This window comes from Falco peregrinus, chromosome 1 (genome assembly GCF_023634155.1).
Source record: "Falco peregrinus isolate bFalPer1 chromosome 1, bFalPer1.pri, whole genome shotgun sequence".
NCBI lineage: Eukaryota > Metazoa > Chordata > Aves > Falconiformes > Falconidae > Falco > Falco peregrinus.
Genome location: NC_073721.1, coordinates 12,210,619 through 12,235,956, shown reverse-complemented (window position 1 = coordinate 12,235,956; position 25,338 = coordinate 12,210,619). Strand labels below are relative to the sequence as shown.

Sequence of the window (25,338 nt, the reverse complement as noted above, 5' to 3'; positions counted from 1 at the left end):
AAAAAATAGGCTTGTTGTGAGCACTCATATGGCTCTGGAGAGAATAGCCTCAGGACAGAATTCCCCCACCCACTATCAATTCCATAACAAAGGAACATTTGAAAAACACAGCAAAGCCTGTTGTTATAGAAATAATACACAGTAATGAATAAAGGAATAAACTATTGATTTTCTTTCCCTTTGAATGACAAAAACTTGTAGCTGTGGTTTACACCACCAAAGTTGAAAGATTGTTTCTAACTTCTGAAAAGAAATAATAGCAATGCTTCCACCTTCACAGGTTCAAGACAAGTTGGAAATTTCAACTACTTACCTCACCTGCAGCATGCAGACTCAGAGGATTAAGCTTGCCTCTTCTCTATCATTTTTAAGACCTTAAATTATCATCTCTACAGCTAACAAAGTTCTTTCTCTTTGGGGCACTACGTTGGATTTTCATGAAAAAATTCTGTCTCACCAAACAATGTAAGCAACCTTGACTGATATCCAAAACACTGAAAATCAGTACAGATTTTAACCCTAGATCAATTCTTGATACTACAGCTGTAAATTCAGCAGAGCAAATAAACAAGTGTTTAAATTAAATTCAATGAATAGCCTATTGAAATTACTCCATTAAATTTACTAAATGCCTGAAGAACATGTTCAAGAATTTTACCACTCAGGCCAAAATATTTAGTATTCTGTGTCAGCCAAATGCAGCAATGCTTCATTTTTCTCTGAATAACCCATTGTTTCCATCAATTAGAGGAGAGAGAAGGTAAACGTTAGCTGCTGCTGCTGCTACATACAGATCTATTTTTGCTGATTAACATTCATAAATCAACAGAATTGCTCAACACATATAAGGACTTTAATTCACCCTAGAATATCAGTGTGTAAACAGTAAGGCCACACAGAATGCTATGTTTCCAGTCAGACAACTTGAAGATGCTTTCTTATTTGCTACAAATGTAACACAGTTTCCATGAAAAAGAGTAACTACATCAAATGAACATAAAGGTGTCCACATAGAGCCTCAGAGCTCATGGTGACAAGGTTATTTTTTGAAGCTTTCTCTAAATATATGTTGAAAATGATGAACCAACGTGATCACTCTGACACCAACTCCTCTGCCCCTGCAATGAGACCATTAAACATTGCACATTATATCCTGGTTACTTGATTACTGATATTAGCATAAACTGTTATAATCAATGTTTCTGATAGTTAACCCTAGAGATGTCAAGATTTCTCTGATATTCTGCAGTTTTGACAGATCACTAAACCCCTGTATTAGCATTGCAATTGAAAAAAAAAGTAATTTATCTTTTTTGTTCCTGTTCATTATTGAAGCCTATCACCTCCTGGAAAGTTCCTTTCCCCACCCCCCACCCTTTTTTTTTTTTTTTTTTTTTTTTTTTGGCTCCAGGGCTTTTTTTATATTGCCATCTAAAAGTACAACTTCACCTACCAGGATCTCTGACTGTGCTAAGGACTACACAAAGACAAAACACCAACATAGCTAGTCGACCTACTTTTATAATTCTGAACTCTTCCTGGGCTTCTGCAGCAACTGTGACAATGACTACACTTGTCCCACAGTTGCAATCGCATAGTAGGTGATTACAGCACTGTCACAACCGAGGAACCGTCAGAAGAATTAGGCCATGGAGCAATATATTCTTCTATCCTTCACTGTGTCATTAACGCCAACGTTCCTGCACCGTTGAGACATGCACTGCATAAAATCCCGGTGCCACCTCTCATGACTACTCCAGGTTTGCACAGCGGTATCACCCTGCCTCTGCAGATGGGCTCACCTTTATCTGCAGGAATGCTGGCGATTGGGTTTGAATGTGTTTGTTTAAGTTGACCTTGGATGTTTTAAGTCATTAGGCGCTTCCACTGAATTGCAATTGGCATGGGTAGTCATGCAGAGTCCTTTGAAAATTCCAATCTCTACACTGGCAAAGCTGGTACTTTCTCAACTATGTTGTTACAAGGTCTCATAAAGCTACATAGGAGAGGGGAGGGGAATCATAATTTTTTTGTCAAAAACTAGAAAAAAAGTACAAGCCATAAGCCAAAAGCTTATTCAGTACTTTCAAAACATATGGTCTGGAAAGTTTTTGGAACCACATATGAATTAGATTATTTATCTTGTCATAGGCGTGAAAGATTTACTTGACTGCAGTGTTCTGTGGGAGAAAAAAAATCCCATTCTGGTTAAATAAGTGGCGCAAAATGTCTATTAAGGTGGAATAAGTCTACGAGTTTCTTAGAAATTACTGTAGGGATTTCTGCACTATTATTTCCAAAGGGGTATTTGATAATATGGGTCTGTAAAATATAACCAGCCTCCTAGAAACATTAAAGGAATTGCTAATAGCTCCCTCATCTTACGAACATATGACATTTAATAAACATTTCTCATGCTAAATGTTACTTTATTCCTTCCACAGATCATTAAGCTGTCCTTCACTTGCCTACTACAGGAAAATGTTTCAGATGCAATCGTGTTTACTGCTCTCTGAAGGCACAGAAAATTTTCTAAGTTTTTGTCAATTTCTTAAAACCTAATTACTTCCTTCAACTTCAGGACACGGAATGTACACCAATTTGCAGGGGAGAAAAAAAAAAAAAAGTGCGCTTTATTCCCTAACGCACCAAGTAATTTAGTTCTACTGCAGTCAAAAAACAAACTGGCAGCAGCAGAGTACAGGTATTCACATCAAGATTTTTACAATATTGATTGAAAGTTTTAATGGCTGTGAATTGTACATCTCCAGTCTAATGACAGGAAAGTTTACATATTAATTGATACCCGTACTTAGCTTCCTAGATAAATGGTCAGGGTTTTGCACAAAAGGACTTGGGAGACTCAAAGATGTGGGATTCTCAGACAATTTTAGAAAGATGGTGTTTATTATCTGCCTTGATTTGGGAAACTACATTTCTTTAGACACCCAATTTTGATAATATTAACCATATTTGCTGTACACAGAAGGCTCTTATATTGTTTAATTTTAAATAACGCAGAGTGTGGCAAGACGATTATTTGAATGTACTCGGATTACTCTGTGCACATCTTGCACATCATCTAAGTAGCGGCCTTACACACCAGCATTACTGAACCTCATTTCCAGTAGCTCTATGTTTCAGGCTCAGATGACGATAAAAGGATATAAGCTTTAATCAATGTCTTCCCAATGTTTGTGTCATTTGACGCTTTATGGGCTCGGTGGTCTCCTGTGCAATATGTACTCCTGTGTGTCAGGAGTCTCTCAAGTCACTTTCCTGAACCATCAAAAGATTATTAAACACCAAGATCTTCCAAGTTTTACCAAGAGTCCTTTCTCTAGGAAATCAGGCATAGAAGTCCCTTTATACATCAGACCCAGCTGCAGGTGAGCGATCCACACATACATGGTGCTTAAAAGGGTTTTATTTAAAGTAGGTTTTTCTCAGCTATGTAGGTCTCCCCCATTTAGTGAGGAAGCAGAGAAGCATTTCTTCTTTTTTTCCCCGATTTCACAAGGCCATATAGTTGAAAGGTTTAAAGAACTTATTGTAGTGAACTTTATCAGGAAACACAGCATTTGTCCAACATCTCTTATGATTCAATGGAGGAAATGTTCAATGCCAATTCACAAAAATACTCCCACTACTGTGCAGTTCTCTCATCTAAGCAAGAAGGTAATATGTATAGCAAGGGAACAACTCCAACCCTAGGCACATCTCTCCTTTTTTGCAATACTAACACTCTTTCTATTCATTTTACAACTCAACTAATAGTGTTTTGATTGTGTGTGTTTTTTTTTTTTTTTTTTTTTAAGCTGCTACATGTCTGTTGGCTGTCGTGGTGTGCAAACATGCGCAAACACAACACTGCTTGTACTGCATTTATGCAGTATGTGGTATTAAACATTAGAGGGACAAAAGACCAGGTGTAAGTGGCTTGCTAGAGAAACTAATGGCTTTTAATTTTGGTTTCTTTTTGTCACCTGGGAAATGTCTATCAAAATCCTTTGTGATTCCACTGAAATATTTGAGCAGTTACATTTTATTTAAAGCTGCTGAGTACACACTGACACTTAAGGCCATTATTTTACTATATAGTGTTTTCACATTCAAGGAAAGGCTCCTTGAAGGACAAGAACACTTCAGTACTTCATTTTCAGTGCTCTCTCAAATCACCTTTCAGATCCCCTCCCCAGACCCTGTCCTATGAGTTTGGTGCACTGTATGAACAGTCTTAATGGAAATATACTGGTAATTGTCAGCCTATTTATGGTACCAAACCACAGACAGCAGATGGGAGCAGAAGAGCTCCATCTATCTCCAAGTTAAAATGTTTTCTTGACATCTGGGAATAATTTATTCAAACTAATCAATACTAAGCCAGGTATGCTGCAGAAGCACAGTGATTTGGACAACAGCTCTGCACCATACAGAGCATTGTGTCTGAATCGCAGGCTCTTTGAAGTGAGATAGTGAGATAACATGAATTATTTGTTGAGATGTGAAAGTACAGAGTTGAGGTATATTATCAAGGCACCAAGGAAATGTTTCTCTTACCTGTACTGTAACAGAGCAAATAGTAGCATTTCTATTTGATTGTGGGTATTGGCACACCCTGTTGGCACACATGCTCTGACAAAATCAGACCAACGTGTTTACGAACCCACAGATAGCATAATAAATAATTCTCCATACCATACAGTCAGATACAGTACATGCATACAGAATCATGGCTTTTTTTTCCATGCCTAAGCTCCCTATGGAAAGTTTATGGAAGTATGTTCTGCTTAGAAGCTATTAGCTAATAATGTAAACAAACAAGTACCAGTAAAAATGGATGGAAAAAAATTACTATCAGACCTTCCCCACAGTGTGAGCATCTTGTGTAATTTTGGATATGTGACACGAATTTATGACTTCTGATACGTAGGTAACAATCTGAAAATTTATTTCATTGTTTTTGTGTTTGAATACTGTAGGTGTTCAAATTCTATGCTACTCCAAATACATTAAAGCAACATTATTATAAATACAGGAAACAAAGGCAGTCTAAAAATGATAATGTTTGGGATGGATAATATGACTCATCCATGAGATCTGAAGCAGACATAGGGCTACGATATATACAAAACTACTAGCTGCTCTCAACTGCAATGAAAAATGGTATATTGGAGGAACAGTGTGTGATGTGCACACAGCCCAGAATCACCTACAGCGAGAGCAGCAAAATTAAAGCTGCTGTTTGCTCTCATTTGTATATGGTGATACACTGCAATTAATTGTTGTGAATATAATGTGAGAATAGTGCCAAAGGGCCCCTTATATAGAAATATTAAACTCAATAAATGTAATCGCCGTGTCAGAGCCACTCAAACAAATGAGTTGCTTCTGCACAGATCAGATGTAAACCAAAACAACCAGAACAGTACCTATATGCTGATACCTGCAGCACTAGGAGCTAACATCTGGCCCTCAAGCCAATTCACAAATTACTGCAGCACCCCACACAGAGCAGCATATGAAAAACAAAAGTAAAAAGGAGGAGAATTTGTTCTTCATAAACACAAACCATTACTTAAAAGCTAGGCAAAGCGGTTTAGATGAATGTGGAGCTCATGTGCTAAAAGACTTCACAGGAAAAGGTAACAGCCAGTAGGGAGGACTGGAAGAATCACTATGGCCTGCCCTCTGCAAGACACCTCAGTGATGCCTGTGCTTTGGATGATCAAAGTGCACTTGTTTTCTTCTTTATTCTCTATAACATAAACATTGAGGGCCTCAAAGAATGTAATAGTTCCCAATAAATCTCACAGAACATTCCCCCATCAAAGGCCTTTTTCATTCCAGGTTTAAGATACCACTTATTATTACATTCATTCTGATGTTAGCAACATTGAGGAATCCAGTGTTTCCTTTATAAGACCTTTCTACTAGGGCATCAATTATTTCGACAAATAAGAACAGGGCAAAAGGGAGGTTTGGATTTTTTTTCATTACAAACAAACTAGGTATGTCAGTAAGTAAGTTTTGTAGGGTGGTCTAGAAATCACAAATAATGTTATAACCCACTTAGGGGGTTTTGGTTGGTTTGATTTTGGTGTGTTTTAAATCAGTAGGACTTTGCTCAGAGCAAAGCTGTGAGCTCAAGTCAAAACTTTTTACTTCTCTGTGGGCTATTCAACTTTCATAAATAATCGACATGGAAAGGGCAGCTTGCTTTTTCCACGCTTCGCTCCACTTCTGCACCTCACTTCACAACTTGAACAACTCACAGACTCTGCAAAACGGGTCAGCCAACACAGCAGGTAACACGGTGCTGGGCAGGTACCATGGTGCTGGGCAGGTAACATGCTGCTGGGCGGGTACAGCTCTGCAAGTAGCGACCCAGCACAGCTGCAATTCCAGTGCAGGGTAAACTCATACAGACACTACGGAGGTAGGTAATTACCAAGATGGGATTATAAAGTATTAACAGTTCCTGTATTATTCAAAGCATTTATATCTCTAAAAAGTAAATATAAAACAAATACAGGAAAGATTTGTTTTCTCTCTCATCCTTGGTGAATTAGAGTCAGGAGCATGGAAATCACCTTTACACGACATCTAAATGACTTATGAACTAACAAGAGGAAAATGCATGAACGCTACTACAACTAATGCAGTCTTTGGATAAAACCCAGATGAAATCGGGTTTCCTCCCCTTGAAACATGCTAGTCTGAGGAACTGCATGTCTATATGGTCACAAAACAAGAATGCTTGCATCTCACATGTAAATTGCAATAAAATCTCTAGAAAAAATTACAAGCAATTTCTAGCAGAAATACAGGACAGCTTACCGAAAGGTCTTCTCTTTTTAGCAAGTCCTTACTGGGTATATATGATCCAACCAGAAGAAAATGCTTTCAAATTACAAAAGAAATACATAATGTCTCAGCATGTCAGGAAGAAAGTAAACAGTCCTGCTACCTGTGTGTATTTTTTATTTTTGCTAAGTGAAGCCCCATTGTGTATTCATTCATTTACAGATACAGTTACACTGACAATGGCAAGGTAGGGAAAGCTCTGGGTTATCGCATGGATTTGCATTTTGTCTGCCAATGCAGCCTGCTAAAATGGAGGCACACACTGGCAGGTGACCTCTCAGCTGACAAGACTCTAGTTACGGGGCTGGGAGCCTACATGGAAAATGCCTTTTTTTTTTTTTTTTTTTGGTGGCAATACTACAGAGTGAATAGTTAGAAATGTGTCAGACACATTAAAAAGGTCACAAAGATTAATACAGTGAGGGGAAAAAGAGACAAAGATACACTTCTATTGTGATTTCTAATATATTTGTACTATACTTGAGGGTAAGAATTTCAGGCACAGAATAAAATCAGGTAGGAAAATTAACCTGAAAGATGGCAAAAGTTGAGCAGCACAATTTTTCAGTGCCTGCTCCAAACCCTTGTGAAGTAGAATTGCTGCTGATCCTAGATAAAAACTGTGATTTCACAGCAAACTTTAGGAAGCTGAGTCATGTCAATACTAGGGTTTGTTTGCTGTTTGTGGTTTTTTTTTGTTTTTTTTTTTTTTTTTTTTTTAAATTATTTTACCTGTATATGGTCTCAAAACTGACAGTCCAGCTATCACCTCTTTTTCTTCTAGCTACACATCTATTTTACTGTCATGGTGCCAGGATATGAAGAGGAGCTTTTAAAGAGGCCATAATCAGTGAGAAAGGTAAGTCCCCTTATGATGGCATGAAGATGCCAGACAGCAGTGAAGACAGCCCAAGGTCTATGTTTGGTGCGTAGATCCTACCTATATCACTGTAACACAAATTTATTACTCAGATTGTTAAACAAGCTACTTTTTTCTTTGGAACATATACATGTCAGTAAACAGCAGGAAAGAAAGGTCTGGAATACACTTTTGACCCAAATCCTCCCTTTTCCAGAACATATAAAAGGGAAATATTGCTCTTCAGAGGAGCTGTAAGGCTTGGCAAAACAATATCTGTATTTTCTTGAACTCTGGCTGCAGACTGTCCCAGTCAGCTATTCCATTCATCACATTTACCAGAAGCCGTATTTTTCCCGAAAATGCTGTACAGAATAAGAATCTCATCCTGCTCTTCTTTCCTTGGTCCATTATATCAAATGTGGTCTGAAACCTGGGTTACACAAGGGACTGTACTGCTGCTTGAGCTGACAGCAGCATCAGAAACAGGTATTTACATTTCAGAGTGGCTTTACAAAGAATCAGTATATATCCTGGAAATAAGCTGATATCAATGAAAAAGTATTACTAAAATACTGTTATGTCTATCAGGTATGCAAAAAAACCTGAATCTTTTTTTTTCACACAGGTTTGTGAAGAATCCAATGTTTTGCCTTAATGTCAGAGAACATTCTCAGCAGTAGCAATATTGTTTTCCTCAAAGGGAAACGGTTGTCCACTGCAACCTGTACTCCCCGCCTTTTTTTCAGCAGCTGTGCACTACATGTAACTAACACTCAGGAATATTTTAAGCTGAAAAAGCAGCTGTCTCTATTTTTCATTTGCTAAATGCACTTGCCATTGAGGATTAGCAATTTTCTTCCCTTAAATAAAAGATCAGAGAGGCCAACACATGGTTAAAAACATATTTAGGCACCTAAATACTTCTGTAAAATACAAACCCCAGTACCTTTACCATTGTAAAGCAGCTGAAATCACTTTCAAGACTGAAACCAGTCATCTTAGGCTCACACTGCTTAAGTTTTCCTGAAAGTTTTATTTCTTTAGGGTAACATCTGCACTTTAAGAGAAAATTACACTTGCACCTAGCCTTACATTCACACGCTCAGTTAGTCCACAGGAGGTATACCTGCATGTAGTTATTGCGGCATGGAAGAACAAGCACACATGAATTATCACCATCTAGGAATACCCGTGGTATTGCAGCTGGTTCTTCCATGATATTGCCATTTTTCCTCATGCTAGGTAGATCGGGTTAACTTGGAGACACCCAGATGTGCTATGAGATATCCATTTTGCTGAGATGACTACTCCTACTTTTGCTAAAGAGTTGCATTAGCAGAAAGCTAACAGGGCACAAAAAGCTGGATTGTGCATACTCACACATGGAAATTTTCTACAGAGGTCCAGCAACCACGGCAAGAAAAAGGCAGGGAGTCTAAGTCACCTGCACCATCATACTATTATGTTGGCCAGTTGAGGTCTTAAACATGTCATAGGCTCTGAGGTGCAAAATCTGATTTTTCTAATGTATAAGAATTTTCTTTTGATTTTCAGCCAAAATTCATACTGCACCAACTCAAACTCATTCATTCTTGTGCCAACACATCTTTCAGCTCAGTCATTCTTATCTTTCCTTTATATTTATCCACTTGCTGTATTTATAGACCCAATGATATCCCTCTGATATTTCCCAGACCATCATTCTATACAGCTGTAATTTCCAGACAGACAGTGGAACATTTATCAGTTGTGGTACTGGATCAGCAATATATTCACTCAAGCGATGATGTTTGAATACGTTTAAAAAATCTGATAACTGTTCTTACCATCACTTTCTACACTCCAATAAAACATAGCATGTGGAAAGAGCAAAAAACACTGTGTACTTATCGGTACTGCCACAATCACCAGAAATAAAAAAAACAAACAACAACCCACTGAGCAAGAATAAAAGAGGTAAAAAGCTTTGGCTAGTGCCTTTGAGTCAGACTCTTCAAGGGACAGGAGAATACAAGATCTGCCACCAAAAGTGCAATTTCATCCCAACCAGTACATTAAGGACTGTGCATGCTGGCATGGCTGCTCGCTCCACTAGTGGTCCAGCTGTGAGAGAACTGTCATAGTGAATCTGGAGATTCTCCTTAAATCCTTTTTGCCTAGGAAGGAAATTTCTGCCCCACTAACTGGAATTCACCTAAAAATATTAAATGGAGAGACCATTTTTAATAAAGGAAATATGATCCCATCGTATTTGTGTGACAACTTCCAGATAAACTAAGTCAAAACAGTTAAAGATCTAACACTTTTCCATAACCAAGTTTTGTACTGAGAAACAATTTTCAAAATAATAATCTTTTGGTTTTAGAATGGAATATAAAATTCAAGACAGAGGTCTTAAGATTGCATTTCTAAAAGGAACTTGTACAAAATCATGCTGTGATAATTACAGGTTATGTATATATATAGTCATACAAGGAATGCAATCATATACTAATTTTTCCTCTGTCTTTTGTGCACGTGCAAAACACTGCTGCGCAAGAGCATCATAATACAAGTATTTTATTCTTTCATTTCTTTTGTTTATTATTTTTGCTAATGCTGTTTAGATTGTTTGGATGACTTACAATAGTAACTTTGATGTTTCGCTGACTTCTCTTTCCTGTTCATATGCCATTTAAGCAAGTTTAAATACCTGCAGAGTAATTACACACGAGTTGTTAAATACTTGCCTACCAACTGCCACAGTACCTGGAGAAGCTATGCTTGGAGAATTAATACAAGCTGAGGCCTGCAGCATGGACCTTACTTCTGGAAGGTATTCTTAGCTAGTAGTGGAGTCATATATTAAGCACTAACATAAGTGGCTGAAGACAGACAAATATGCCAAAAGTTGTAAAAAAAAAAAAAAAAAAAAAAAAAAAAAAAGCATACAGCCCTAGTCTGCCTGGGTTGAATCAGTGTCACCACAATGGAGTCTCATTAGCTGCTCTACAATTGCACATTTTCATTTTTTTACAGTCCATTAGGCTGACTTTAACAAAATTAAACACACTCCAGGGCAAAATAACCAAGTAAACCAAAACAAAACCCTTATACTGTTTATAAACATTTTCTTAAGGAATTGCAATTTTGAGGATACATCTTTCTCTCATGAGCAAACTAGAGATTGTTGTTCCCAGTCCTTCTCTTTGGGTGACAACAGAACTGAGATGGGGGAGAGCAGAGACAATTTATTTCTCTGAAACTCATTCCCCAAAAATACATTGCATTTAACCGGACATTAGTAAGTGATATCTCCATCATAACGAGGGAAAATTAATCATAACAATAATAACACAAATGAAACTAAACTGTGATGAGTAAGATGAATTAGATTAATTAGCATACACCTCAGCTAAGTAAATGTTACAACTATGTATCCTATTCACTACCTTTCACCGGTTGTGCTAATTTTTGCTTTCTATGTCTATTAAATGCAAAGTATGTTAGGTTAAAGAATCATTCATTATGAAGTTTTCTTCTCTTTTTTTATAAAACTGTGTTTATAACCAAATTAATTGGTGCACAGGATGTGTCAGCAAGTCAGGCCACATCATCCATTTCGATGGGTATTTCTAGGCTTTAAAGATGTCATACCATCACTGAGGGATGAAGCACTGGCTGAAGGTGTTACTGATGCAGCTCTGAAAGATGGGGGTCCCTGAGCACCATGGCACGGTGCCATTGCAGCACAGTGTCCATTACATGCATGACAAACCAGTTTCAAAGAATCCAAACTCCAATCCATGTATTTTTGTCCTCTTTCTAACAAACTTCTCTGACACAACTAATAAATTTGATTTGAGGCCTTCGTCTATCATGAATTACCCTGAGATGTTTTTTCACGGGCCAATCAACATTATGGAGTGCATGTAGTCTAGCCAGGGTATTTATATCATTTCTCAAAGCTTACAAAAGCAGAGTGATGAAAGTTAAAGGTGCCGGCATGCACTGTGCTTAAATCAGCTGACAGCCAATAGAATGTTTCCACATTGAAATAATTTTAATTACAAATTGTTCCAGTGCTTTGTGACAAATCCGTACAGGAAATGCAGAATTGAGGATCAGGTTGTTCAGGTTCTATTCTCTCCCAGTGCTTGTTCCCATCCACCATCTACTGTTTACTTGTGTATAAAAAGCCATACTGGAATCTGACTTGCCTTTTTTTTTTTTTTTTTTTACATTTGCTAGTGAGAGAAATGCAGCAGTGGTATTTCAAGTGTCTACAAAAGTTTCAGTGTCAGGATACTCTGCTCTGCCATGAAACCACTCCTTTGGATAATCAAAGTGGAACAGCAAATGTGCTAAACGTGAACACGGACACCACACCTTGTGCCTTGTCTTGTCAGACACGGTCCCACTCTGACTTTGAATGCTAAGAAAGGAAAACCAGAAGGCAATCAGCAGCAAGCAGCAGAATGTGCTAGTACTAGCAGATTAAGCTTATCCCACCTGTACATGCTAGTCCTTTACTTTCAGGTAGTGTTTAATGTAACTGAAAAAGATGCTTTTGTGATTGTGATGGAAAGGTAAAGTCTTCACAGCATTTTTGGATCACAGTTTACTGTTAAATTGTGTATTTTAGTTCATTTTAATCTTAGAAAAAGAGGCTGACTGCTTGTATTTTTTCTCAAGTTATGCCATGAAAAAATATAATTTGCCTTTTAATAGGAGCGTCAAGGACCCATTCTCTCCAGTTTACTGTACAGATTTGTATGCCCCATACAAAAATGTTATGAGTTTAATTGGAACAGACAGCATGACAGCGTAATTTTATATAACTGTTTACAATTACTACAATGGCAGCTTCCACAGAGCTCTCAGTGATTTTTCAAGAGCATTTGCAAGCATAAAGTATGTGTTAGAAAAATAAATAAAAAAATAGCAATTTGCTACAGCTGTGCAAAGTGGATTAAAGAAATCTATCAGCAGTGACACAGATATTTAGAAATGGAGGTATTTTGCCCATATGAGCACAACTGTAAAATTTGGTGACATTAATAGTTTTATTTAATGGCTAGATTAAATAATGCATTCTACTTTAGCCTCAGATATATGGCACATAAGAAAAAGGCAGACTTACAGGTTAGGAAAATATTCTGGTTGTTTTTTACTTAAGGGGAGAGTGAGATCAGTATGACAGAAGCAAAGATGTCTGGTCCTCCAAAACAGAGGAAAGCACACAACGTATGCAGAGTTCTAGCAAGTTATGTGAGAGAAGCAGTGAAATGGTATCAGAGAAAGAATGTAAAAGGCAGAAAACCAGCAAGTATGAACCTATAAAAAAGTGGTAGGAAAGGCGCTACTCTGGCAGCTTTAGTGCTGGAGCTGTGAACAACTTCCTTTTGTTTGATGTGTCCTGTTCAGACAGGAGAATTTATCTTCTAGAAGAGAAGAATTTTCTTTTGTAACCGTAACTGCATCAAACATATCCGGGTATTACTAGCTTGTCTTCCTAACTGCTAATTTCACAGAATCTTCAGTTCTGGCTAAGCTCTTGGATCAAACCCAACATTATTATATGCAACAGACATGAAGCCTCTATTTTATCAGATGATGCATAATGGAGACTTAAATGGAAGACTAGAAAAACAAGCAAATTTATTTTCTAGAGGGCATGTTGAACACAGATACTAAAAGGAGTTTTGTGAGCATAAGGGCAATAAGAGAACAGAACACTTTGCTTAATTAACCAATAATGAAAAAAGCTGATTAGGGGAGTTTAACACTCTAAGAGCGAAGTTTATGGAAGACAGCAACCCAGTTCCTTTCCTGAAGTGATTTTATGGTGATGTAAGTTCTTCAGATTCATTACACTATAGATTTGTTCTTTATTTACTTTTAAGATATTCTCCAGACCCAAAAGATCCTTTTTGACCTTGAACTTCGTGCTTGTTAGATTTGTCAACCACTCAGACCAGATCAGAAAAATGCAATAAGGACAAACAGGGAAGAAAACTGGGCTGTGATTAATGCATGTAAATTATATTGAAAAAGGGGCCCATGAGAGCTACTGGGTTGAAGATGGACAAAATTGCTTTTCTTCTTTAGGGAGAGTGGCAGGCAGAGCAGTATTAATGCAAGCAGGCAGATTAATTGGCTTTTGCTGAGCTGTGTGCTGCTGCAGCTAAACTTCTTCCACAACCTGACCTAATTCGTTTTGAATTTTCTTGGGTATTTCCTCATCCAACCACAGGACAAGTGTAGTATGCAGCATACTGCAGAAATGAGCTCGCAAAGTTGCACAGCTTCATAGCAAATACATTTCTCATGAGCAAATTAAAACTTTAGAAACATTGTTGCAGCACAAAACTGATCAGTCAAATCAGAAAAGTCTAGATTAAAACTCATATAACTTAGTCAGAAAACGAGTATAGTAATACAAATCTACGGTCAATAGCAATTAGCAGGAAGCTAAGCATCTAAGTTGCAGCATTAGTGACTGTATTAAGTACATACTGACAAGCTTTATTTTCTCCACTGTGCGATTCATCAGGCTGATTTCTAAGTCTCCTGACTTCCCTTGTATGCACAAGCTAGAAAAGCCTGTGAGTTCCCTTGCCACACAGAAGATAAGTTTCTTTTACAGATTGCCTGCTCTCGGAAAATGGCAAAAAAGAAGCTGTTCCTATTCCCTTGTATCACGATGGGTTTGATAGCGCAGAAGTCTCATGAAGGCAGAATTTCTAGATAGGGGAAATACACTGCTTCCATTCTGTTTGTGCCACCTTATTAATATAAAAGCAATGTTATGAGGTGGAAAAATATCACAATTTATTTCTAGATTAAGCTCCTGCATGACATTAGTGAAGGCAGCAAAACACTGAGTCAAGGGCTAAAATATGTATTTATATATAAAATGCAACCAGGTCTTCCAGTTCTACCAAGTATGCCTCTAAAAAATTCAGCTCCAAGAGCCACTATCCCGTTTTTGGGGGGTGTTTTTGTTTTAAATATAGATGGAAAAGAAAACATGTCTGTCCTCTGGGGGAACACAACTTCCAACAACTCAAGAAATGAGCAGAGAAAAAAATAATTTTTTTATGTATTAGGTTTTCAAATTCTACTTTTAAACAGATGCTAGGGTTTTCAATTGGCTCATATATTGCAAAGGTAAGTTATAAAAGAGTATGAATAACTTTGTGAAAATAACTCAGTCAACTGAAAGAGAGGAAAGGGCTTTTGTTTAGGGTAAGGGTATAAAGTAATGAATGTCTATGTATCACACAAAAAATATTATTTTTTTAAATGGCAGGTTTAAAAACAGAAAAAGGCTACGCTCAATGTGCTTATCACTGAAAGCAGAAAGGTTAGAAGTGCCCAGTGCAGGATGAAAACATCTCTAAAATTTTGCCACACTGTAGAGCTTCAGCAGACACAACCCCTTCACTGAGCAACCTGTCTTATGTTACCACTAAACCTTAGAACTCACCGATTGCATTTTATACCACCGAAGAAGGTAAGTTATGACTTTGACAAGTGGTAGCCCTTTTAAACTGTTTGCTCACAATGCAGATCTCCTTCGGAAGAATTATCATCAGACAAGTCACATTATGTTACTTGACGTTGTAAAAGAAAACCCACCCAAACAAAGAAACAAACAAAAAGGTACACACTGAGCCTTTTGTTTCTCCATTGATGTTCCTCTCCCTCTCCCTCTCCTCCCTGTTCTGCACTGGTGGTCCTGTACTCCTCCTCCTCTTTAATGTGATGAGTCAGCACTGACAGTCTCTCTGGCTTTTGGCCAGCTTCACTGTTGTTAAAGGCTGCTTTTTTGAACACTAACATGATGTTATTAGATAACATAACTGATAACAATCCCCACACCTTTGAATAGAGAGGCTTGTACACCAAACACTGGGGTGCCAACCGAGTATCTAACACAACTTCCCGTAAGACTATTGAAAACTTGTTACTCCACATACCCTAGTGGCACCCTTCAGAAAGGATTGTTGAGCTCTGGGCTCTGTCACATTTGCAAGAGTTGCACTCAGGAACAGTCACAACACACACACACACAAAATCTAAGGACAGATTCTAGGGCAATCCTGTAGAGTTTTGGGGGTCACTGCTTTCTCCACAACGCTGCACATGTTTCTAAGGTCTCTCCCGGTAACAGTCACTCTCCTTATGACAACCAGATGCTGGAAAGGGAGTCAGAAACAAATAGTTGCCCAATAGTTGCCATTTCACCAGCTATCCATTACTAGTTTTCCAGTCCAACGTCTCTTCTCAAATAGCCTATCCACTATCAAGCTAACCAAACCAAGGCACACAATACAAATACTGTTTGGGACTCAAAAGAAAGAAAAAGACTCCCAAGCCCTAAGATTGCATACACAAATTTTCATCATCCATTCATTTACTCCCAGGTATTTCAAAGGCACGAAGGAGTTAATTCTCGCAGAGTCTAAGTATAATTTCAAAAACTGACTTAAGATAAATAGGAACCTAAATATTAAAATGTCCACAGGTGATGAAATTCTGCCAATAATTCTGTACTTCCTGCCCTTACTTTTTCCTTTTGTGTAAGAGATTTTGCATTCTCACACATCAGATGCATTGTTTTTACATTCAAATAGCAGTGCAGCTGCTAGTACCTAAGGCTTGAGAGATTTATGGATAATAACGGGAGTGCACAATAAACGAGTACATTTGGATTCATACCAAACAGAAGCTGTATCAGTCAATCAAACTGCTGGACAACCGATCCAAGTTTACAGATAAATGTAAACCAAAATAAAATTCTCCAGCCAGCCTGGCTGCTTCTTCAGAAAAATACGTTATGAATTTCACACAAAACTGACATGGATAATGTAGTACTTTCATCTTTGACCAAAGCATACTATAGTAATTTATTCTCTAAGCCAATGACTGTCTTAAAGCAGAAAAGAACAGTCATTCTTCTGCATTGCTATCCATAAAAAGAAAAAAAGCAACCATATCAATCAGTTTGTGTAACAAGAAAAAAAAAGTATGTGACAATATCAGATCCCAGCACATCCACTTTGCACAGAAAACAACTGCACTTCATCTATGCGGTAACTGCTGTACCGGGCAGACACTGCTTCATTCCCAGTCAATTCACTTATTCTGACATCTAATTTTTGCATTTTTTCCAGTGTAAACAGCACAGTCTGTAGCAAGTGAAAACAATAAAAATTTCTGTGTATAGCTTCTTTTCATGAACAAAAGAGATCAAAGCAAAGAACCAAAGTCGTCCCAATCCAAACCTGACAACTTTATGCAGTTCTTTTTAGGTCTTTATCCACTGACATAAAAATAATGGCATAGAGAAGAGCTCTGAATTGAATTCTTGATTGTAAACCTGTACTAAAAGTCAACGGTTTCTGAACACAGTTCCCCCTCTCTGGGGGGAAATGGCATTTCAAGTTTAACATGCACCAGGGATGAGCAGATATAAATTGGGGCACTCTATGGTCAAAACCTAGGGAGTAACCTATTGCATTGATCAAAGCACTTGTGTCTATTCTAATTTTCCCTTCTGTTGGCTTTTTATGCCCAACAATGTAAGACATTCAGAGATCTTTCAGAACATCCCAGTCTCTCTTCAGCAACCTACCTGACCCCAGAGCCAGATCCTGACCCCGAGCCCAAGGCAGTGTTAGCAGTCAGGGCTTTGCAGACCTGAAGTCCAAGTTTGTTCACATCCATCACCTTGAGAAGACTTTCTATCTGCTCCTCTTGGCCTCCTACTAATTCTCCATTGCCTTACACAATTAAAGCCCCACAAAATTAACCTTAAAATGTAGTATTTTTCTTGTATTCCCCCTGATTTGGTTTTGTCTTTCTTTGAGACAACCCCCTACTACTAAAATATTTATCTACTGCTACCACGTATATTATAATCTGCTAGTAAGGCATTTTGCATAAAGAACAAAAAGGGATGTGCTTAGGCAATAATTATTAAATCCTTCTCTGATCTCATATTTTTCCAAACTCCTTCCTCTTGAAGAATTTCTTAGCTAATGCCTAGCACATAGTTACGTTTACTGCTTTTTAAACTTTACTATCACTCTTGGCAATACTATTTCCTTTTGCTGCTGCTCTTTCTTCCGCTCAGACACAGACCATCTGCCATACTGCTCACCAAAATACTTGTCAGCTTTAATATCTGTAGGCACGGAAGGATATTATAGGCAAGAATTACTTTCATCTTTTTCTTCCTAAATTTTGGGTTAAGGAGAGTACTATATTGTAATTAGAAACTAACTACAAAGAAAAAGCAAAAGCCCATAGCAGACAGGACAGAAGGCATGTACCATAAATTTTCAATGTGCACTTCCTACCCTTTATTACAAACTTATTCAAATTGTCTTTCGGCAATCAACTTTAAATGGTTTTCAGCACACCTAGATGTTAGGCAAAGGTTTCCAAGTTATACTTTAGATTTTTCCCCCAAAGCTGATCCATTTCTATTAAGCAAAACATACAAATTGTTCCAATGAAAAATGTGCAAATGATATTCAGATTAATCAAAATAGGGAATCCTTGGACTAATTCTAAGGATTGCAGTTCTAATGGGCAACTTGACATGCGATGATAGACAGCGATGTCAGAAGTAATGTACATTGTAAGAACAAGCTGTAACTATTAAAAATTTTGTGTTTTGTCAGTATATATATACTAGATGTTAGAAGGATCACTTATATACGAAAGATCATGATGGGAAAAACTTGAGTGCCCAGCTGCTCCAAATCACTTGATCTAGGATCCGGTCACTAGGACTGGAAGACAGGAAAAATCAGTCTTCATTTTCTATCTGTTGACCACTCTAAACTTGAGTAATTCTCATTTTAAGGCTTAAGTAAGTCTCATTTTAGTAAATCTCGTTCTCACTTCAAGCTTAAGCAATTTCCATTTTCAGCACAAACTCAGCTGGAAAGTTACAACATACAGCAGACTTTCCAGGTCTTATTCTGGGCAAGCAAAGGTTCATTTGGAATTCATTTCAGCAAGTCTCTCCTCTTGGGCAAAAAATAATTTCACAGCACACTTTGAAAACAAACAAACCAACCCAAAGTACCACTCACTGTATTTTTTTACTTTTTAAAAAAAATTTAAAGTCTAATCTGCATTGATTTTTTTGACAGTCTTGTGCAAGTAGTGTAGAAAGATCTGGGTATTATGTGCAACAGAACAATGAGAGATTTTAACTACCAACACCCTGCCAAGTTTTAGAAAAAGCCTTTAATTTCACAAGTGCTAAGCAGGATCGACCCAAGAAGCAGGTTGCCAATGTTGCATTATTCCATTCATTCCTAAAGCATCCTAAATTAAAAATCTAAGCAAGGTCTAGTTCAGCCTACCCCAAGACTAACTATCTATCTATCTATCTCAATTATTCTTTTTCCTTTTGTTTCTTAGTTTCCTCTTACAGTGACTTTGTTAACAGAGGGGGGGGGGGGGGTAAGAAAGGTATTTTCATCTTTCAATGTGCTGAATTTTGGCAGTCAGCTTCACTATGCTGTCACTTTACTGAGTTCAGCTAAGCATCTCTGATTTGAGATGTTTTGCTCACCCAGCAAGGTCAACAGCCCTGCTTTCAGTACAGACCTGCCCTAGCAGATACTGAATAACTTCCCTCTATTAAGAAGCAGACAGACATAGAACAGCTATGACTTTGAGTCTCCCTCAGAATGCCTTATTGAAGCTTCTTAAAAAGTCAAAAGAGCTAATATCCTCTACACATCACCTTAAAACAGCTACATTTGGCTTTTGTCTAATTTTCGATATTCTAATTAGCCTCTGGTTATTCTAATTCTAATTAGCAGAAGAGTACATCTTCCCTATTAACTACATTTGGAACTTAAGGTTACCTTAATTCAGATATCTGCAGGCTGGTATGAAAAACCATGTAGAGTCTATGCTGCTTTCACAACATCTGGTATGAAGTTTCTAACTCATACTAGGTTGACAAAGGGAGAGGTGGGTTATTCTGAATGTACCTTCAAAAGTACAGAGACCTCACAAAATACGAAGCAACTAAAATGGGTCGTGATCTCCCTAAGCAGATGCATCTCTATATTTAGCAACAACTATTATCGTTGTTGACACCTTAAGAAAGTGTCCTTATCACTACTCCAGCTAGGCCACTTGTTATCTTTCTGCTTAAAACCCATAGTAGCATCACCCCTTAAAATCATAGAATTGTCATGATTGGAAAAGATCTTTAAGACTGTTGAATTCAACTCTTAACCCAGCACTGCCAAATCCATCACTAATCCATGTCCCTAAGCACCATGTATTCACGGATTATAAATTCCTTCAGGGATGGTGACTCTAACACCTCCCCGGGCAGCCTGTTCCAGTGCTTGACCACCCTTTCGGTGAAGACATGTCCCCTCACACCCAATCTAACCCTCCCCTGGTGCCACCTGAGGCCGTTCCCTCCTGTCCTGTCCCTTGTTCCCTGGGAGCAGAGCCCGACCCCCCCTGCCTACAGCCCCTGTCAGGCAGCTGCAGGGAGCGATAAGGGCCCCCCCGAGCCCCCTCCTCTCCAGGCTGAGCCCCCCCAGCCGCCCCCCATCCCACGGGTGCCCCAGCCCCTTCCCCAGCCCCTGCCCGGCTCTGGACACGCTCCAGCCCCTCTGCGTCCCTCTGGCCGTGCGGGGCCACAGCTGGACACAGCGTTCCAGGGGCGGCCTCGCCGGTGCCGAGCGCAGGGGGACGGTCCCTGCCCCGGGCCTGCTGGCCACGCTGTTTCGGGCACCAGCCCGGTGCCGCTGGCCTCCTGGGCCACCTGGGCAGGCGGGGGGCTCCTGCCCAGCCGGCCGCCAGCCAGCCCCCCCAGGCCCTTCCCCGCCGGGCCCTTCCCAGCCGCTCTGCCCCAGGCCCGCAGCTGCCCGGGGCTGGGGTGACCCCGGCGCGGGGCCCGGCGCTGAGCCCTGGGGAACCTCGTACGAGTGGCCTCGGCCCCTCGGCCCGGCCTGCCCAGCCCCCCCTGCAGAGCCCCCCGCCCCCCAGCACATCGACACCCCCAGCTGGTGCCACCCGCACACTGGCTGGGGCAGCGCTCGGTCCCTCGCCCCGATGGTCCATGGCGACATGAACCATGGCCGGCCCCAGCGCTGAGCCCTAGGGACACCCCGTGTGCTTAGCCATCAAGCAAACTTTACTCCACCACAAATCTTTGGGCCCAGTCATCCAGCCAGTTTTTAGCCCAATGAAGAGTACCACCCATCCAAGCCATGAGCAGACAGCTAGTGGTTAGTTAGTCACAAAGTGGCAACCGTATCATGCTGTAAATACGTTATACTACATTTCAAACAAAGAGCAGGAAAAGTTTTCTACAAAACCAAAATGGATAGCAAATATTGGCTTATACATAACCAAGTCCAAATTTTGAAAATGATCCTGCTTGGATGAAACACCGTGACAGATATTGCCAGCTAATGATTTTTCTTTTTTTTATGCAGCATTTTCTTTTGTCTTTAAGGAATAAATTCTGAAAACAAATGTACATGTCATTAGTCTATTACTGTACAAATCCCCGCTATGCTCAACTCAACATGAATTCAAATTGTAATTACTGATGACTTCAAAGTCAACAGATATAAGAAAATAAAAACTGATGAGTCTGATACTACGTGCGATCCATCAATTTCCCTAATTTTCCCTCAGTGGAAACATACAGCATGTCGAGAAACGATGGCCTTCCAGAAAATATTTGCCTTTTTTCCACTTACCTGTTTGTTTGTCCCCGTTGTCTATTTAATAGTCATTTCGTTGTTTAGTGTGAATAGAGAACAAACTGAGCAACAAGGATCTAACAGGACAGCTCAGAAGAGCTGCCATAGTTTGTAGCATGAAGTTGCAGCACATGTGCTTGGACAAATGCAAAAGTAAGTTTCGCACTACTACATCCAGACTGTAAAGTATATTGGAGATAGGCAAGGAGAGACTTTATCTTGTATTAGTCCTATCCTTTTTTGATGGCTCTCTGACAACATGAATCACCTTATATGTCTGATACATATTTAGGAACTGGTTTTTATTTTTAAAAATAATCCTCAGTATCTCTTTCTGTGCAGGGATTTACATTCTTCCTTTTAAAGTAATAGCTATTTTCTTGGATGCTCCTACCTGCTAAGCTTTAATCTATCATACTCCAGACAACAAGATTGCACTAATCTGCCAAAGTAGGTCAGTTATTTACAAATTGTGACAGCAGCAGACACATCCAAAGCAAAAACTTGGTCCAAAAAGCTACTACTGTCAAATAAAGAGCCATAGGGGCAAACGGTCATCTCATGGGGCCCATTCAGACAGCTCTCCTTTCTGCATGTGTACCTGACTCAGAGTAGTTTCAGTTGTTTCAGTTAATTCCTTCCATTACCAAGCTACACAGATTTTGTTCTTTGCCAAACCAAACAAGCTGCTGAGCACAGCCACGTTACAAAGTCATGGCGATAGACTTGCCTCAATGCAACTGCAGGGCACCAGCTTGCTTTTATCACACAAGCAGGGAGGTATCACAGAATAACTAATTGTACTGTAACTCTACACTGCAATTTGCAATAACTTGTTACATAGATATAACCTAAGCTAAAAACTAATTTACCCTGCCATCCGTTTTTAAATGTTGCAGCAAAATTGATAACAATATTACAGAACCGGACGTGATCTTTGATCTGTAATGTGCAAATTTCTGTATTAGTCTAATAGTCTGTTCTAGCTTCCAAAAGAAATTATGAATTTATATTGATTGGTTTTGCCTTAAATACATAAATAGCCAAATATTGCCATTTTCCAGTAGATTAAGACATTCAATACTATCATATAAGACTGAATCAGTTTATCTGACTTCTCTACTCACCATGTTTCCAATGCCTAGAAAATTAATAATAATTTTATGAGGACAGTAGTACTGCATTGGTAAGTAGTATTTTTACTTGGAGTTGTTGTGCAGACGTCTAGACATGACTTAAACAAGTTTCACAACCTTCTTCTGGAGCATCATCTTTTCTATAAAAGCACACAGATAGCATTTTAAACCTTTTAAAGCATTTAAGTCTTTGAATCCTGAACAAAACCTAACCAAAAGGGTTGCTTAAAACTTGGAGACTGATAAAGACAGCGAATTAATATGGTGTTAATATGAGATGAAAACTTTCAAACACAACTAAACCAGACTGAAATATTTAAAAGCCTTTACAGTAACAACATTACCTTTTGTTTTTATATATATATATATATACACACACATATTTATAAATACAACTGCTACTCTCCATAGACCAAGAAGCTCCTTCAAAATTACACTTTTCCCCCTGTCGGTGTACTGAATTGTCCATCAGCTACAGACAGAGCTCTTCAGGGGAAGCCCCTCCACTAGCAAAACCCAGGTTCCTACATTAGTGCTGCTTAGTTTCTCAGGAAACAGTCTTTTCAGAAGAACTCATTAAATCCAGAGAATTTAAATATGGTAGATCATCTCACTATCAAGAAAACTGCAATTTTTTGAGGTAAATAAAAAAAAAAAAGGAAATAATTCAGCTGGATGCTTCAAAAGTTCTTAGTATCTTTGATATAGTAGTTGTCTCCTGAGAAACAATATGCATCAGTATAGCTTTTGCAGCACCACGACCTACGTCGATATAAATTTTGTAAACTCCAGCACCTTCTACAACATGGATGAGCATTAAGGCAAATTTTTTTCTTTTGCTCTTTCCAGAGTAAGGCAATACAGTAAAAATATTTTTACTATACAACAGATTTCAAGTCTACTAGCTCATTACTAGAGCTAGGTGGGAAACAGCAGAAGCCACTTAGTATTTCTCTTCCAGAAAAGAAACAAGAAAAGACAAGGATTCCACTCTTTTTTCTGTAGTGTGATCTAGTCATTCATCTGGAAGAGAGGAAAATGAGGTTAAGCAAAACCTGTGTTTCACCTGTTACGGACAAATATTCTGTTCTCTGCTAATTCAGGGCCTCCTTTCCTGTATCAGATCAGAATTATTTTCTTCTGAACCTGAAAAAGCTTCCCCAATAAAAGTACTTCAAGGTAATAAAAAGCTTCGGTACTGAAAATGCAACCTTTCTTCAAGCAAAAGTCAGTTTTATTAAAAAAAAACAACACCCAACAGACAAGGTTAAATTTAGATGCTGCCTTTTACAAACAGCCCACACAGTGGATATTTTCTCCTGATAAGCATCAGGTATTAACCTCTTTCCGTATCTTCAGAGATAACTGGAGCCAACTCCTTTGGAAACAAAACGGAATGTGGGCATCTGTTCACTGCAAACATGTAGAGAACATTTTAGACACTAAATTAAACTGCAAATTATATTTTTTTATTCCATTATGTGTTAAAAGTAAAAAATATATATAAGGAAGGAAGTGAAGCCAAAATAAGACAGACCAGACAGCACATGAAAAGCAATTTGTGGTCTAGGCATTCATCTGGAAGATGGGAAATGGGTCAAGTAGAGCAAGAAGTCAGACCTTGGCTTCAGAGAGGGAGTGAATGCCACATGCAGTGGTGATGTGGGAAGAAATCACAGCAAAAGCACATGGGAAATACTGAGTGGCAAGAGCGATTAGCAGAGAGTAAAGAGTCACTAACAGAAATGTAATTTAGATGTTGAAGGGAAAAAAAACCCTCAAATAGGGAAGGAAATAAAGTAGATATTTGGAAATAATAAGAAAGGGTGGGGGGAGAAGAACCTAGAGAGTAGGAAATTAAGACAAGTGGGCCAAGAAAGAGAGAATTCATATCTTAATCAGAAGAAAACATAGAACACTCAAATCTTTTCCTTTTGATGCTGATAACCCAACTGAGATGCTAAAATGGTTGGGGAAAAGATAAACAAGACCAAGGAGCAGAACTACTTGTTAAAACCAAAGGGGCAATGACAGGCAGAGGTTGGCTGTTACAGTCAGCTCAGTGGTTCAGTACTGTTTTCTTCATACGACCATTCAAAGCTAGATTACCAAACCTGTTACACAGGCTGCGTACAGAAGTAACAAGAGGAATGTTCTGTTTCCCAGGCCCCTTAATGTGCCACTGATGACAGCAGCAAGCAATTGGACTTTTTCTCTACAGCAAGCTGGTGCTTGCAGCAAGAGCAAAGAGCCGGGAGCCCTGGGAGCAGGGTGCTCTCTGAAAAGGCTGGAAGCGAATCAAGTCCTCCCAATAAAAACAATCTCATCAAGAATTGCCTGTTACAACCTTTTTTTTGGTTTGCCTCTGAGACAACACTGATCCAGGTTATCTTTTAAGAAACCATTTCCATGATCAAGTTTTATCACTGCAGAAAATGAATGCATATCCTCAAGGTTGGCCACTTCAACCCCCCAACGGTCAATACAATAATCTCTAGCAAAATAGTAGTCATACATGGAATAAAAGTCATGACAGGGCAACGTAACCTCAAAGGATTTACTATATAAAACAGTTACTAGTTTCAGTAAGATCAAGATTTAACCATTTGATCTTTTTGATCCAGGGAATAATAGTTTCATAAATTGCTGGGTTTGCACAGTAAAATTTTAACCAGCAATGGCCGTTCTCTGTTGCCAAATATGACTGTTGTGGGAGGCCTGA

General features: G+C 38.8%; 1 protein-coding gene across 4 annotated transcripts in view; it reads right to left on the bottom strand.

The window, feature by feature from the left end:
- NRG3 (neuregulin 3) overlaps positions 1–25,338 on the bottom strand; it is a 418,813-nt gene that overhangs the window by 79,946 nt on the left and 313,529 nt on the right. The window contains exon 1 of one of the 4 annotated variants that reach the window (XR_008744821.1): positions 314–404. The exons of 2 other annotated variants lie outside the window; for them this stretch is intronic. The gene's annotated coding sequence lies outside the window, so the exon portion shown is untranslated. Of the gene's footprint in view, positions 1–313; positions 405–25,338 lie in introns of those variants that run through there. One more of the 4 variants, XR_008744820.1, reaches the window with a different exon arrangement.